The sequence below is a fragment of the Eptesicus fuscus genome, chromosome 9 (genome assembly GCF_027574615.1).
Source record: "Eptesicus fuscus isolate TK198812 chromosome 9, DD_ASM_mEF_20220401, whole genome shotgun sequence".
NCBI lineage: Eukaryota > Metazoa > Chordata > Mammalia > Chiroptera > Vespertilionidae > Eptesicus > Eptesicus fuscus.
The window spans coordinates 4,101,768-4,117,762 of NC_072481.1; the positions used below are offsets into that span (position 1 = coordinate 4,101,768).

Sequence of the window (15,995 nt, forward strand, 5' to 3'; positions counted from 1 at the left end):
ATCCAGGCTACAAAGTTTCAATTGTAGAAGGAGAATAAATTCCAGATACCAGGGCCTCTGCTTGGGTTGCCAGGGGGCGTGGCCGGCCTGCAAACCACCACAGGCCCCTCGCCCCAAGGGAACCCCACCCTGACCAGGGACACCCTTCAGGGCAAACCAGCTGGCCCCCACCCCTGTACCAGGCCTCTATCCTATCTAATAAAAGAGTAATATGCAGATTGATCATCACTGCAACACACAATATAGCTGCCCCCATGTGGTCAAAGATCCTGCCCCCATGTGGACACAAGATGGCCACCACAAGATGGCCAGCAGGAGAGGGCAGTTGGGAGGCACCCTGCCTGCAAGGGAGGGCAGTTGAGAAGGACCAGGCCTGCAAGGGAGGGCAGTTGGAGGTGATCAACCCTACAGGAGAGGGCAGTTAGGGGTGACCAGGCCGGCAGAGGAGGGAAGTTGGGGGCAAACAGGCTGGCAGCGGAGTGGTTAGGGGGTGATCAGGCTGGCAGGCAGAAGCGGTTAGGGGCAATCAGGAAGGCAGGCAGGCAAGCAGTTGGGAGCCAGCAGTCCTGGATTGTGAGAGGGCAGTCGGACATCCCTCGAGGGGTCCCAGATTGGAGAGGGTACAGGCTGAGCTGAGGGACAACCCCCGTCCATGCACGAATTTCATGCACCGGGCCTCTAGTATATTTAATAATGATGGGACAGTTTTATTTCAAATGTCAGAAATTACATCCTAATGATGAAAAAAAAACAGCATATACTATTTTAAACTTGGCAGGGAATATATGGCTTTTTAAGCAAAATTCTTTTAGGGGCTTCATGGGGGTGGGGGGGTGCGTTTAATTTTGCATCTAGAAGGAAGACACTCAGGAATTCTTGGGAGCGCCAGACATGCGTCCACATTTTAGGCAGACTAGTCAGAGTCTGGTGTTACCTAACAGAACCGACCCAGGATTACTAAAACACATTCTGGAACCAAGACAGACTGTATCACAAAAGTGGGATTTATCAGGGTGATCACTTCGTAGGTTACATGTCTGATCACTGGTTGTACAACTGAAACTAGTTTAATATTGTATGTCAACAGCAATTGAAAAAATGTTTTAATTTTTTGGAGTAACTGTTGTTCAACTACGGTAAAGACCATTCTTCGCATGAATTTCAAAACTGGGTGTGACATCTGTCTGTTCAAGAACAGAGAGAGAGAGCTCAGACTCCTCAGTGAGCAATTACAGTGCTCAGCGCCTCCATCCGGTCACTCCAGTCCCAGCGCCCACCTCCCCCAAGTGTCTGGATTAGAACTTGTGTTAAAATGGACTCTGAGGATTCATTTCAGTTCATGGCGGACCGTGCTGTGTGGAACAATGTCTGCAACGAGTGCAGGAGGGAGGCGGCGGGTGGCACTTGGGCTGCGTATCCGCCACCGCTGTCCCAGAGTCAACTACAGCCAGGCCCCTGCTGCTCCCCTAACATGCTCCCGTTATTCGGAGTAAAACAATCAATACGGGATGATTTTCGGTTAAAAACTACAAAAGTCCTGAGTCTTGTAGGCATTTGTCTGGTCTTGACAAGAACAGTTTATAGGCGGTAACAATCTCCCGCCGCCTGGGGGTCCTGAGTATTGATCACTTACCACTGGGGTGACCCTGAACACGTGCATTTACTACCTCATGCCTATATTGTGTCACCTCCTCTAGGCTGCATTTGCTGTGTACCCCGCCATGGAACTTCCCACACTGTGCCCAGCACTGGGTCCGGGCACAACCATTAAAATCTCTCTCCTCGAGGTGGGGTGGTCTTGTCTGGGGTCATCTGGCAGAGTCCTTTTCACATACAAATCACATTTCTTCAAGGGCAATCCCTATTATCAGTACCTGAACCTTTCAGGGCCGGAGAGGGCCTAATACTAATTAATACTCTTGTTTCTAAGAAAGAAAATCAATGACTTGCCCAAGGCACCGCCTCAACCAGAAAGGCCTGCCAACACCTTTGTTTCCTACCACCACGCTGAATTCCATCACCAGTGGGTACTTTCCTACGTACAGATGCGTAGTTACCTAAGAAAAGTAGAGGTGATGAGAAAAGGTAGGGGGAGAGGAGGAGGCACTGGAGTTTCTTGTTTTGGGGCGTATCCCGAACATAAAAGTACCGCCCAGTGGCAGGAGACAGGCGGAGGAAAGCTCCCCAGCGGGGCTGTCACAGCCTCTGGGGCGGCTGCTCTGACTACAGCAGGCAGGACTGGTGGGGCCTTAACGCGATCGAGGACAGGTAACAGTGAAAACAATTCCTTGGCCTAATAAAGGGTGAAAAGGAAATGTTCTTCATAATGAGGAGATGAATCATCTACCCATCAAGCTCCTTCATGTCGTTTATTTGATTTTGCTTTAGGCTCTTAGGCCTGTTTGATGAAGCATGACACCGAGGAAGCACCAAAGAAAATGAAAGCACGACAACTGAAGGGAACTCCCCAGGCTGGCCAGAGCCCCCTTGGGCTTGAGCTGCTTCTCCTCGCCCTCTCTCCTGACCAGAGAATGAATATCCACCCCAAACTTCTGTGAGGTTATCAGCAAAGGCCGTAACAAGAACCAGACCCTTCTCTGCTCATCTTTCCACCAATCCAAAAAGTCCTGACAAAGGTTTAGAGCATCTTCTGGCATGAAGTCTGCTACTGTGTTGCCCGTAAGGAAAACGCACGTCTATGTATGACGTTTACTTCAATGACAGCCACATGCCTTACTTCTATCGCAAAGCTCCCTCCTCTCTCCTTTCAGTCAGTTCTAAGCTCTCAAAAGTTCCTGAGTCTTATTTGGTTCCTGAGGCATTTATTTGGTCCTGACAAGGAGCAGTTTATAGGCAACTGAGACATGACTTCAAAGATCACCAGACAGGGGTTAAGTAATTTAAATTGTTAGAAAAACATTTATCACACTTGATTAACTGACTTGGATTACCGGAGGTATCATTTGCCCAGACTTACTTAGAAGAATAGAAATATGGAATGAGAAGTGGCTGCTCCCTTGAGGAAGGCAGCTCTATAGCTATGCACCCCCACCCACTCGGCTTTGCCGTCACAGCACTCTCCACTCAGCTCACCGTCCCTTTCTCTTTCCTATCTTTTGACAGCACTGTCAGGAACATGCGCAATCTTGCTCACAGTCCTTCTAATACTCTGCTTGCATCGACAATTCTTGGTGCCCTTTACTCCAACCTAGCCTCAGCCATCCCTTATGACTGGACATCATGGAAACTTCTAAGATATGAATCTAGAAATTTTCTCTTATTTACTATGGCGCAGCCACCTTTAATTGCACAACATCTCTTCTTCTTGATGTGCCCCGCAACTCCTGTACCATCTCTATCCTGGTTCCCCAAGTTCTGTATGCAACCCAGGACTCACTACCAGTTATTTCAACAAAGCGATCAATACTACAAGATCTGCCTCAGCATCCCGACTTTGTACCCAGTTCCTACCCCAATCTTTCAACTGAATTATATCATTGCCCACAGTAAAAATGTGTCATTATTCCTCATTTCCCATTAGGTTAGACATCATGTGTAACAAGTTAAACAATATGGCAGCCAAGCAGTTCTCCTGCCTTTGTCACTTTGTCCAGCCTTCTACCTCCCAACGTAACAATTCCGCGTCTCTCCTCCCTCCGCACTATCACCCCTGCCAACCTCATCAGACCCTGCTCTGCCGCTGCCTAGCGGAGACCCTGAGCGTGCTAACTAGCTCCTCCAGCCCAGCTTCCTCAGCCGTGGACTTGCTGTGTGAACAGAAAGCTTTCCAGCTTTAGGCCTTCGTTTCTAACTGCCACATCCACCTGCATCTTCTACAGTCACTTCAGATTCAAAACGACTCTGCCATTCTGCCCTAAAGCAAGTACTTCTGGTTTCACAATTGTATTAAAGGTACCACCAGACGCCTCCCTGTACCAAGACACAAAATCTGAAGAGCGTCTCTCCAGCTTTTCCCTTCCCTCCCGCCCCCAATCAGCCAGGCTTCTCCAGAGAGGCCACGTGGTGTTGTGCGTTAAGAGCTGGGCTCTGGAGCCCGGAGGATGGACTGGAAAGCAGGCTCTAGGAATTGCTCTGTGGCCTCGGAAAAGCCCTCTCTCCTGTCTGTGACCCTGCTTCTATATCTATAAAATGTCAATAAATCAGTCAATTCATGTCGAGTACTTAGAATAGCACCTGGCACATAATAAAGGGCTTGCTTCTCACTAACTCTACCTCAATTCCTCCCAACCCCAGCTGTACATTAGAACCCAATGCTCTGGCTGTATCCCATGTTCATTAAGTCAGAAACTCCGGGGTGAGACCCAAGGCTCTGGGGTGTATGTGGGGCGCACACACGTGGTGTGTGTGTAAGAATTAAAGTTCCTCATGTGATTCCAGTGTGCAACCAAGGCTGAAAAACACAACTTATAAACTTAAGAGCTCTCAACATCTCTCACTAGAACCACAGTGCTTCCCCAGCCCCACAGTTCCCAGGACCTGGAACATGGATGCCGGGGTCCCACCCAGAGATTTTGATCAAACTGGTCTGAAGTGCAGTCTGGGCACGGGACATTTTAAAGTTCTCCAGGTGATTCTAATGTGTTTGGCCAGGCTTCAGAACCACTGATCCCCTTCTCTACCCACTTCAATTTGTCCCATGTTACTGACAGGTTAATCTACAATGATGGTGGCAGTCCTATCATTCCCCACATTCAAATATATGTAATTATTCTTTATTTCTTATTAAATTAAACAGAGACTTCTGTTCCCATAGAGTGGGTGGCTTTGAATCAGCTCTCTTGTACACTCTTCCATCTACAGCTTCATTCAAACTGGGCAACCAGCTACAAACCACCCACCCCCGTTCTTTCATTTCTCTGGTCTTCCACTGACCTCTATCAACTGTGTATGGCGAGTGAAATCCTAGCCTTCCTTCAAGGTTCCTCTCAAATAACAGCTCCTGCTCCTCAAGCACTTCCTGACCTCCCTGTCCGAGGAGAGCAGCAGTGTGTTCGTCCCCATACCCCTTGTGGTCCCCAACTATGAGGAATAGAAGAGGCCCCCGAAAAGAGTTTTCAGTTATGTGGCTGCCGTCTCCTCTCTAGGTTGCCTGTGGCAACAACATCCAACTCAAGTGCTCATGTACGCCCACTGCCAGAATCAGTCAAGATGCCACACCGCCAGGCAATTATCAAGGTGAGTGGTGGCTCCCGCAGAGATCTTAGCAGTTAAAGAACAAATGCAGTTTATTTGCCTAAAGTCAGTGATCAGTCTCCTTCCTTTTGGATAAGGGAGTCAGTATGTTTTAAAATCTTGTTTCTGAAAAACTAAGCTAAAGACCAAAAGTCACCTGAATAACAGAAGAACAAACTAGCAGTAACAGAGCAGAAGATCCCATCAGAGGCAGCAGGACAGCGGACAGTGGGTCAAGGGCTGCACAAGCTCCTAGCAGAGCCCTGCACTGAGCACATATGAAGTGAGTGGCACTGAGCTCGATATAAGGCGAACAGTCCTTCCTCTCTCTTTCTCCCTGCATAATATTTTTAAAGGCAAATCTAAAGTGGGTTATTGAGAAACGGTATTTGGTTTTGCGCTTTAAGAATCCACGACCCCTTTTGTAAAGCTATTCATCTGAAGGGGAACGTCTCCCCTACACATGCCTACCTTGTAACAGTGGGACTCGAGTGCCTGAAATTACTTCAAACCAGTGGAGGATGAATGCTGTGGTGCAGAGGGACTCATCTGAATGTGTGAGCAATGGAAGGATCCATCTGCAAGTTTGCCTAAAAGCAAGGTCATCTAACTGGATCCTTGGGGAATGTATGACAGGGGAAGGGGTAGAGGAAATCAGAGGAGGAGGAAGGGAACGAGGAAGAGAAGAAGGAAGAGGGGAGGAAGTGGAAGTAAGGAGGGAGGGGAGGGGAAATGTGAGCTGATTTTAAAGTCAGAGAGTTCTGGTGAGCAAGACAAACTACCAAGGTCAGCCTGTTCTGAGGCCAAACACTTGGGAAGCTGACACAGAAGCTGGCTTGTCCCAAAGGATGATCTGAAGTAATTTTCTAGGTTTTGTTATTGCTGAAAGATTGGAGAATTTCATTACCAGGGGCTGGACTGAGAGGGGGGATGCCACATTTCACCGCCCATCCCACTCTTCAGCTGCTTTGGGAATTGGAACAGCTTGGCCTGATGAAACCGAGTCCCAAGTGGTGCTGCTGGCAGCACAGAAACGGGAACCACAGACAAGGACCCAATGCCGTCTACAAGCAAAGCGATTTTGTTTTAAAGTGAATGATCTATGGGTTTTTGGGTCCCGGTCAACTGGTTCCCCAAGCCTATGCTTAATTCATTTTCTAAAACCCCCTTTCAAAAATGAATAACCAAGCTTACTTAGCTCTGTTACCCTAATTCGTTAGAGGCCCTAGATGGAAAAGGAAAATGGCTAATTTAGGCTGAACGAGCCTGCTTGGAAAGCATCTTATTAGCAAATGTGACGCGTCCGAGTGCTTCAGGAAGAGTGGCTCCCGGGGCAGGCGCAGAGCTGTCAGGAGAGGGGCTGGAAAACACACGGCAGAGCCACAGGTGATGGATCATCCTTGCCTCCACTTTGGTGTGGCTTATAACACTCAGAACATGCATCTCTGAAGTCTAAAAGGGTTTGCTTTATTACTGCTGATGGGAAAGATTAGAAAAACAAATTTATAATCAAAACTTACAAAGCAGCCGCAAGGGGAAACCAAGACTGCTTAGTACTCAAAGAACATGTGAATGCTTTTAAATTTCTTACACGGAGATGATTCCATCAGCTTTAGAGAAAACATCTGCCCAATTTTTAACCCGAGACGTAAAAGGGTAGGGGTAGGGAGCAGAGGAAGACTAGTGTCAGATCCAGATTTCTTACCTGCCAGCCAGCGCAAAGTGCACCCCTTCCCCGATCCTTCTCCTTTCTTTATTTCTTAGACAAGAAAACTAAGACCCAAAGGGGGGACCTCACTTCCTTAAGGTCCCAAAGGTGGTTGGCTGCCAGTGTGAGGACTATCATCCAGGCCTCTGGCTCAGGTCAGCATTCTCTCCATAAACCACTAGGCCTCTTCTTGCTTGTGCTCCCGTCAACCCCACCTCACCCCAACAACGAGTCCTCCAGGTGGGAGACAGGAAAGCACAACTTTTCTCCTCTCCTGCCCTGTGTTTCAAGGGTGGACTCTGCCATGCAGGACCCTGGGCCCCAGCAACAAGCTACAGGGACTCCGTGTGTCCCAGGCATTCTACTTTCAGAATAGGTCTTCCTAATATTCTTAGACGTGTAATAAAATGATCCAGAATGACAGTGTAAACACATACTTCAATGATTAAATATGGATTGGTAGACTTTCTAGCCCTCAGGCCATATGGAATAATGGCATTCACTCTGCTCCATTCTCTTATTTTCAGGTTCATTTTTTACTTGCAACTTTCCTAGCCCCTCCTTATTTGTTCCTTGGTATATTTATTTGATAGTTCTTCTGTTTCCTATTGCCAGGATGAACTACATGGGATCTAGCCCTTTGCGATGGAAGAAAACATTCCAAAAGTGACCTACTAGAGGGAGTACAGCCGAGTTTTAAAGGAAACTTGAGAGCAAAGGTATATTACCCACAGATCAGTTACCAAAAAGACCACCCAAGACACCCAGACAGCCTTAAGAAAGGTCAGCAACCAGGTCATTCTATTTCTGAAAGAGTGATGGGTTACATGGGAAAGTGGGTTAGTCAGCGTAGCCAGATCAACACACACCTATTGAGCCTTCTGACTTCTCTCTCACTCCATCACTCACTCTCTCATAGCAAAACATTTCACCCATAGATATCGCTAAGTATTGAGTGATGATGGCAAAGAAGGAGCTTTTTTCTTTTAATCCAGAAAATAAAACCATAGATGATTGGAAGGGGTTGGTTGTTCATTCCAAGGGAGCTACCGAGAAGAAAGAAACAGAGAGGTGTCCGGTTCGGTTAACTCCGCTGGAGTGAGGACACGCCTGCAGCAGGGCAGGAGCTCAGCCAACTCCACGGAAGTGATCTGAGGGTCTGGAGGGGAAGCAGCCTCTATTAGCTTTCTCTTCTCTGGCCAAACAATCGTTTCTGAATACCGACCCTGCTCCAGGCCCCGGCTCTGTCCTGGGATACAATAAGAATTAGACTGCAGCCCCTGACCTCAAGACTCCCTTCGTCCAGTGTGGGCATACCAGCGGGGCAGACACCACACCCTAGCACCTAGCTTAGCGATCTTGTTTTAATCTGTCTTCCCCAGGAGAATAACAACTCCACAAGGAAGAGGTTTCTATCGGTTCTGTTCACTGCTGAGCCACAGCACAGAACATGGTGTCTGGCAGAGTGCCGGTGCTCTGTAAATATTTGTGGAATGAGTAGATGAACACCAAGCAACAATCTAAGTCAGAACTGAGTACGTAACCTGGCAGACAACAGGCTCATCCTATGCGCATGCTCACATGGGTCAATAGTGGAGAGTGGGCAGGCTTGCCCTCTGCCAAGCCCCACACCCAGCACACGGAACGCAGAGCCGGAGAGGCGTTGGCTGCGGAAACGTCTTTCTAGCTGTGAGCACCGAGCACTCTGCTTCCTAACGCCCGGCGCTTGCTTTCCGTGTGGAAACGTCAGCCACATAGAGGCTCCTTGGGGCAATGTCTCACAGCGAGCGCTGGACGTCTCACCACTCGGCATGCAGGGTGCTGGGGGAAGAAGAAGGAAACGGGAAAAACAGGCTGGCCCTCCACTGAAGGCAGCACCTGGGGGCTTCCGAGACCATCCTTACTGCACCCGAGAGAGCGGAGATTTCAGGCCGCACAGCGGCGGAGGAGACGGCTCTGAATGAGTTACTTCCTTTCATTGTAGGGTCCCTTTTTTTTTTTTAACCTCGTTTCCTCCCCCTAACCCCGAATTCCAGTTACCAGGCTAACACAGTTTTACCTGTGAAACGCAGAGCTCCAATGTCACTGTGCAGGGAGTGCTCACGCATACACATTCAAACTGACTCCGGTCCTGTTGCTAAGAAACTCAGGAGGAAAGGGCTTTTCATCCTCTTCATTTATAAAATAACCACTTTGTCTATGGGAGAACAAATGCAATCTCTCAAGTCCCCTTGTGTCTTGTTCTCATTTTTTAAAGGAACAGAGAAAGATGACCGAGTAGCTGAGAGTGTGTGCTAGCTCCATTTTTTACACGCCCTTGAAAATAAAATGAAAACCAGAGTTTCAGCAGCCTGGTGTTTGTTAATCTTTCAAGCTGAAGATTCTCCCCAAGGCTTCCCTCCTTCGAGCTAAATGAAAAATGTCCCATAAAAATTACTCTTGATTTTAAAAGATTATTCTGAGTAGCAAGGAAGAGTTTACAAAGAAAGCTTGTGTTCAATGTGGGGGTTACTTCCCAGGTCTCCATTCTCTTCGCATCGCCCCAAGGCCTGAGCCCGTACACATGCACACAAACATGCGCCCAAGCCCCAGAGCCTGGAACAACTTATTGTTGGCTTGAAAAGAAAATACCTAAAATTAGGGCTAAGGGATAAGAAACTTAAAAGCAAACATATTGGCCAAAGAAAAGAATAGCTTTGTTGAAAAAGAAAGAGAAAAACAAGTACATTAACGTTTTTGACCACAGTATGAGAGGAAGCTTAGAAAGCAATGAAGCCATGTCTGTGAAAGGCAAGGTCATGGCTGAATTTGTAGATTTAACCCACAGGCAGCTTCTACTGACATGAAATCCTGAAATAATTTTCCCCTTCTAATGTTTGGCCTACCTCACTTACTAAAGGATTTAAAAATACATTTCTCTTTATGGCTTGTTACACAGTTAGAATCTTTCTGCAAACTAAGTGACAAAACGGATTGCCTGACACCAACTTTCCTGCACACATAATTGATTTTTAATTTGCAGTCTCATTTCCCAGAGGACTTGACAATAAACTCTATCACACTACTGACTTCTTTAAACAACAGTCTGAATCAAAGGCTGCTGGGAGGCAATCACAGGAAAAACAGTTCAATTCCATTAATACTTGAAACATTAGGCAAATTTTCCCTGAATGGACATTCCCCTTTTGTAATATTAAAGGTTGGTTTTTACATGGACCATCATAAGAAGACGTAACATGAGTGAGCAATATGTGTACTACTTATGTGTAATAAGTCAACATTTATATTTCTCTTGTTTTTCCTACTCTTATATCTAAGAATTAAGTTGTTCATAGGAAACATTACCAATTTAGCATGAAATCAGAGGAAGAGTAATCAGAGAGAAAGTCTACTTTGGTTCCATTTAAAATCACCAGTACTATTATGTGTTGTACTAAATACGACATGTCTACATTTCAGGTTCCAAGTGAATGGTAAAAATTTTCAGACAAAAATTTCATTAGAAAGTAAGAGTATCAATGTTACGGTTCAATTTAGCTAAATGAACAGTTACATAAAACAATGTATGTACCTGAACAGAGATGCAAAGAGAGCACAAGACCAGAAAACTGTAAGGACGACATTCTAATAGAAGGAAAATTCATATAAATTTTACAAAAGAAGAAAACAAACGGATTCACATTAGATTATCTACTGGATTCTCCTACCATCAACTTTTTCTGAATGACTACATAACATGCCCAACTCTGGAAATCTGACCAGCCCTAAAATAAACGCTATACAAGTAAGCCTTCCCTCACACTGATGATACAAAATTTAAAACTAGACACGATTATGGACATCTTAAACACATGTGACACCCCAGTAGGCCTTGGGCGGCTCTCTTCCCTCACCCCCGGGCCCTGCTCTCACCCCACAGCCCCTGATGCTACAGGACCTTCACTTGGGTTTTGCTGTGGATTCCGCTTTCTGCAGCTGCCACACAAACAGTAAATAAAATGCATTGTATTTCCGCCGCACTAAGCAGTCGTCTGCTGGCACACCCAGATGCCTGGCTTGAAAAGAGGGAACAATGAGAACAATGTTTTCTGGAGCAGACATTCCAAAGGGACAGCAAAGGCCTCTGAAGACGCTGCTGGAGGAAGACACCTTGCGAACAGCTGTGTTCCGTGTAAGTAATTCCCTGAGCAGCCACACGGGTTCATTGGGTTACAAATATTCAACAACTTAGTTTGCCATGCCATGCCACGTCAATTCTGAAAGAAAGATTTTCATTTATATTTATGATAAACCAAACTTTAAATTGAAGGATGGTTTTAAAATTCATGAGTTTGAAAAGCCATATACACGACCAATTAAGTTTTATCACCACCACAGACTAGCTATCTTTGGCTAAAATTTTCAGAGGTTACTTGTATCTATTTGTTCACCTCAATGTATTACATCAAAACTGGTGTAACGTATTTACAGGCAAGCATACTTCAAGATAAAGGTTACAGTGACCCAAGATGAAATGGAAACACTGCCGGAACAGCATAAGCAACAATGCCTTTTCCTTATGCAACACCTGGACTTCTGCTGAAAGCTAATTCAACATGAAAAATCTTTCCAAAACAAACAGCCAAATGGATGGGAAGCAAAGGGTGAACTGCGCTGCTCAGTGGAGCACCCAATCTTACAACCTTCCAAGTCAGGCCAAACTCCACAAGGAAAATGCAAGCCCTGAATTTTAAAAAGAATTCAATTAGCATCCCCAGTATTTCCATAATCAACAGCTGAATGCTAATTAAGAGCACAGCATCAAGCAGCAACGGAATCCCAGTGCAATAAGCAACAAGACAACAGCAGCATTTGCTACCTTCAGCTTGCATGCATAAATAAACAGAGTAACTATCCAAGCATGCAAGGGTGACTTAATCCGTTTCGATTAGGTGCAATTCAGCCCGGGAGCTTTGTGCTATATTTAAATGTGTTCATCATGTTAATTAAAAGCCTAATAATCTAGGGTTTCGGGTTTTTACAAAAGTTCTGATCTGTATTTTCGTATTTCTCTTTGTAAGTTCTACTGATTTGGATGGCTCCCTGAAAAGGAACAATGTTTTTAGCACAATGTGCGTGAAACTAGTTAACCACAGGGTAACTCCAACGCAGCAGCCAGCATTCCCGTTGGCCCACACCACGGGATTTAATAAACTTTAGGAACTGGCCTGACACTTCTTTTCAAACGATTCTCTGACCTGACCCGGTTTATTTCGCCTGAAAGACGTGGCCATGAGCTAGCTCCCAAGGTGTTTCTCAGTCATTCCACTAAAGCCGAGTCCAGGTGACCCTATCTGGCCTCGGATCTGACAGAAACTGGCACAAATCCTGCCTTAGTTCAACAGATTTAAAGTACCTTGGCCCCCAAGCAACTTCAAAAAGCATCATCACATCTATCCACACAGACACTGCCCCAGGAGTTACTGAACGCGGCGATGGAAGGCCTTCCGCTGTGTGATTCTGAGGCCCAACTTCTCAAGAATTAGTGCGTGTCTGGAAGGCCTATGAAGAGGTCAGTGACAGTATCATTAACAGTAGCTCAGAAACTTTTTCCAAAAGTGTAACTTTCAAGCATGTAAAAGTGTTTCTCTTTTATCCTGATGCATAATTATTAACTATGACAAGTTTTAAAATGCTGGATTAAGAGCAATCTTAATTACAGTGAACAATCTTTAAAAATAATAATCTTCAATGAAGGGCCATCAATGTTACTCAAGTCCTTCACAGGCAGAGGTGTTCTCCTCTCGCAGACATGATTCCCACCATGAATAAATCCTCCCTCTTAATCCTTTTACAAACCAGGAGGACAACTGACTCAGAAATAAAGGCTGAGGAACAGAGCTCGTGAGGACCACACAAGCCTAGCATGAAGAGCAAAGGATTAAGTGTCGATAAATGTAAGAGGAGCTGCAGTTCGGGGAGGGGCAGTCACCATGGGGTAAGGATGAGTCTCTAGGCCTTGGAGAAGGTTAGGGCCTGGACTGGCCCGGGAGAGATCAGCCATTCTGGAACAGTGGCCCCGTGGAGCCGGAAGTACTCGAGCTGCCCTTTTCGGCCCAACTGAGGATTCAGGCATCAGGTACTCATCCTACCAAGCCTCTCACACAGTGTTCATTCAGATAAATGCAAAGGAAAACACTGATGTTGTTGTACTCAGATCAAATCATACCCTGGAGGCAATGAACTAGACAAATAACTAGAATGTCCAAGATCGTAGAAAACTGAGAGGGGAAAAGGGTGAGGAAGGCCTTATTTTAGTTGGGACACATTTGTTTTGCTTATTCCTGTGCTTCCGGGATGAGAAAATCTGGTAAATTCAACAGGAGGAGGCCACATGCACGCACTGACAGGTGTTTTCTCACGGCCCGAACCAGGCTAAGGAAGGAGTCCTGTTGGTCCAGGTGCCTACTGCCACATGGAAAGTATTCAAAGATTTGGTCTAGATACCGTCATCAAAAGCTCCCTTCTGTGGACGAAAGGGGCCACATGCTGACCTGACCAGCTCAGGGGAGGCCTGCATGGCCGTCTTGCAAACTCAGAGACCTAAAGGAACCACAAAGGATGGCCTGAAATTTAACTAAAAGCAGTTATAGTGAGCAGTTACATCCTAGGCCGGTGTCTTCACTGACAAGGTCAATCTTTACCTTAACTGAGTCTGTCTGTCTTTCTGAATCTATGATAACATATCATTGAGATGTCTGGGTAACTTCCCTTTTTCTGGAGCCCCTGGGGCACCACCAAATGTGGTGGGCGCCAGAACAGATACCACAAATTCCTTCATTATCATGTTAATTGTTCCTGCACCCACCTAAGTATGTGTCCATCATTTTACTTTTTATCCAATCCCAGGGGTTTCCCTCACTTTGCTTTCTCCCACCTCCTTAATCCATCACCAATGAATTTCATGTAACCCACCTATGTCCCTCCTTTGATTGCAATGTATAGATAATAGTATAGATGTAACCCGCCATTCTCCGGAGCATTATCTCAATTCGTTGAGGTTCTGCTTCCCGGCATGTGTCGACAGTTTGGCTCAAATAAACTCACTAAAATTCCTTACAGGTTTCAATGTTTTTTTTACGTTAACACTTCGGCCCATCAATTATTCAGTCCCTCTCTGATTCATTTTTGAGGTTTTAGAAAGCGAAGCTGCACTTCGTGTAAATAAGGGCACCGGCGATCCCTAGGCCCTGCAGGGCTGGATGGGCAGCCCTTTCTCGCCCCTCCTCCCAGGGCCAGACTGGAAACAACACTAACGTGGGGACATCCACCGGAATGACCAACCGAGGTCCAGCTGCGGGGAGACAGAGAACAGTGGAGAGAGAGAAGGCGAGGTCTCCAGAGGAGCTGAGGCAGGCCAGGCCGACAGTGAGGAGGGAGCGCTGGGCTAAGGAGGGGGGGCTGTTCCCTCAGAAGGAAGAGGCCTGGGACCCAGGTTGGCTCCACAGCCCGGGGCACCCCAGAGGAGACCCCGCCACAGAACATCCAGCCGCAAAGGCTGCGGGGCTGCTGGCCGAGCAGAAAGCTACAGTTTTTCTTTTTTAAACCCCGAGCGAGCGCAGGCATTTTCACTTGCCGCTCCTCACCTGAGGGTGCGGTGCGGGGAGGGAGACGGGGCTCCTCACCTGAGGGTGCGGTGCGGGGAGGGAGACCGGGCTCCTCACCTGAGGCTGCGGTGCGGGGAGGGAGACCGGGCTCCTCACCTGAGGCCGCGGTGCGGGGAGGGAGACGGGGCTCCTCACCTGAGGCCGCGGTGCGGGGAGGGAGACCGGGCTCCTCACCTGAGGCTGCGGTGCGGGGAGGGAGACCGGGCTCCTCACCTGAGGCTGCGGTGCGGGGAGGGAGACGGGGCTCCTCACCTGAGGCCGCGGTGCGGGGAGGGAGACGGGGCTCCTCACCTGAGGCCGCGGTGCGGGGAGGGAGACCGGGCTCCTCACCTGAGGCCGCGGTGCGGGGAGGGAGACGGGGCTTGAGGTGCCTGAGGAGCGTCGGCGGGGGGAAGCCGGGCTGGGAGACGCGGAGAAGCAGCAGCCAGGAGCCCTGCTTTGGGTCTGAGGCCCCCAAACCAAAAGGACCATTCTTCTAAGAGGAGCGAACCCTCCCAGGCGCCCCAGGGCAGGAGAGGAGGAACTCCGCCCAGGTGACTGGGCAGGTCCCCCCCCAGGAGCCTGCCGCCACACCCTGCATTCTGACCTCTTCAGAGCAGACAAAGCGAGGCCCAGCCGAGGGGGAGGGGCGGGCCGCCCCACATCACAGGACCCCCGCACAGGGGAGCGGCTAGCAACTCCGTGTTTCCCGTGGGGCCGTGGGTTGCACACAAGGATCGCTGTCCGCTGAGGCAGAGTGACACTGGGGCCACGCGCAGAGAGCAGCTCTGGGGCAGGGAACACCCAGCACATTCCCCAGAGCCGAGCAGCACCGCCCCTGAGGAGCCCTTTCCGAAACCGACTTCCAAGTGAGCAGACGGACAGCTGGCTAGCGGGCCCAGGCCGGGAGAGGCGGGGCCGGGGCGCCGGGGGAAGAGTGCGGAGCCCGCCCGGGCCCCTGGCTGCTCACAAACCTGCTTCGGAGGCAGACCGGCCCCTCGGCTGCAGCCGCGTCCTGTGGAGACGACACCACCTGTGGGCCGCCTGGAGCTTCAAGCAGGTGCCGACAGCCCGAGGCGGCTCCTGGCGGAGGTGGCACCTAACCCCGCCGGGCGGCCCAGACTGGCAGCCGGCCGGGCATCAGAAGAGCGGATCTAAGGGCGCTCTCGGGGGGGACACGAAATTCCGCTGAAACGAACGCCACTTCCCTTTCCTTTTTCTTTTCCTCCCCCCTTTTAAATTTCTCTTCTTTAACTGCTTTATTGATTTATTATTCTAGTTTCTATTGTTTTGTTCATATATCTAATTTTCCTCTTCAATCTTTTTTTTTTCTTTCTCTTTTCCTTTTCTCCTACTTTCTCATCCCCCCACCCCCTTATTTTGGGTCTATCTGCTTTCTTCTCTATTTTCCTTTAAAAAAATTTTTTTTCTTTTCTTTTTCCTCCTGTATTTTAAACTGTTTTCCTTCT

General features: G+C 48.1%; 1 protein-coding gene across 3 annotated transcripts in view; it reads right to left on the bottom strand.

The window, feature by feature from the left end:
• Window positions 1-15,995, bottom strand: part of RERE (arginine-glutamic acid dipeptide repeats) — a 397,399-nt gene that overhangs the window by 71,242 nt on the left and 310,162 nt on the right. Inside the window, exon 1 of one of the 3 annotated variants that reach the window (XM_054720836.1) lies at window positions 14,878-14,989. The exons of 1 other annotated variant lie outside the window; for it this stretch is intronic. The gene's annotated coding sequence lies outside the window, so the exon portion shown is untranslated. Of the gene's footprint in view, window positions 1-14,643; window positions 14,656-14,877; window positions 14,990-15,995 lie in introns of those variants that run through there. One more of the 3 variants, XM_054720840.1, reaches the window with a different exon arrangement.